The following is a 749-nucleotide window of genomic DNA, read 5'->3' on the forward strand; positions in this document are numbered from 1 at the left end:
ATTTTCTGAACAAAATCTTTGCAAATAACGTTTAAAGCTTTATCCTTTTTATGTCTCCTATATATTTGCATCTACGAAATCTTTGCGATGAATCTACGAAATCTCTGCTAATTACCAGCTCCAACAATGGCTAATTCCTTCATCATTCTTGCTGATTTGAAAGCCGGTCGCTGTTCGACCAGAGCCGAGGAGGTTTTGAGAGTCTAGGATTGTGTCTCAAGATGTGAATGCTCTCGCTCTCCAATCCTACAGCGGCAAGGACAAATCTCTAGGCGTTCTTGCTCCAAGTATTTACATATACCTCTTCTCTCTCTCAATATTTTTCCACCAGATTGGGTTTATGTGTAACTTTTATTATCTTTTGTGTGCATGTATGATTCAGTTTCGTGAGACTATATAACCGAGATGATGTTGATTTGTTTTGAATCGATGATGCTGCGGCCAAATTAGGTGAGATTCATAATTCTCTGTAAATAGATCTAAACCTTATTTGGATTCCAAAACTAAAAAAATTGTGTGGTTGTTGCAGGAGTTGAACGTTGGCGTATATATGATGTGGTCGATATATTGGAGAACATTGGGATACTCTCACTTTCTTCAGAAAAAAGTTAGCTCATTTCACTCTGTTTTAGCTGATTCTATGTCTCTAGCAGGTTTTGTCTAGAAAAATGGAAGAATCTTCACTCTTGGAAAGGTTTTGTTCAGATTCTTCGCTTTTTGCATCGACTCAAGGTACCCTTTAAATAGCT

General features: G+C 37.4%; 1 long non-coding RNA gene across 1 annotated transcript; it reads left to right on the plus strand.

The window, feature by feature from the left end:
* The first annotated feature begins 23 nt into the window (after positions 1–23).
* LOC106322100 lies at positions 24–590 on the plus strand. The gene is made up of 3 exons (XR_001266223.1): positions 24–287; positions 383–450; positions 530–590. It is a non-coding gene; the product is annotated as an uncharacterized LOC106322100 (long non-coding RNA).
* The last annotated feature ends 159 nt before the right edge of the window (positions 591–749 follow it).

This window comes from Brassica oleracea, unplaced genomic scaffold, assembly GCF_000695525.1.
Source record: "Brassica oleracea var. oleracea cultivar TO1000 unplaced genomic scaffold, BOL UnpScaffold06615, whole genome shotgun sequence".
Taxonomy (NCBI): domain Eukaryota; kingdom Viridiplantae; phylum Streptophyta; class Magnoliopsida; order Brassicales; family Brassicaceae; genus Brassica; species Brassica oleracea.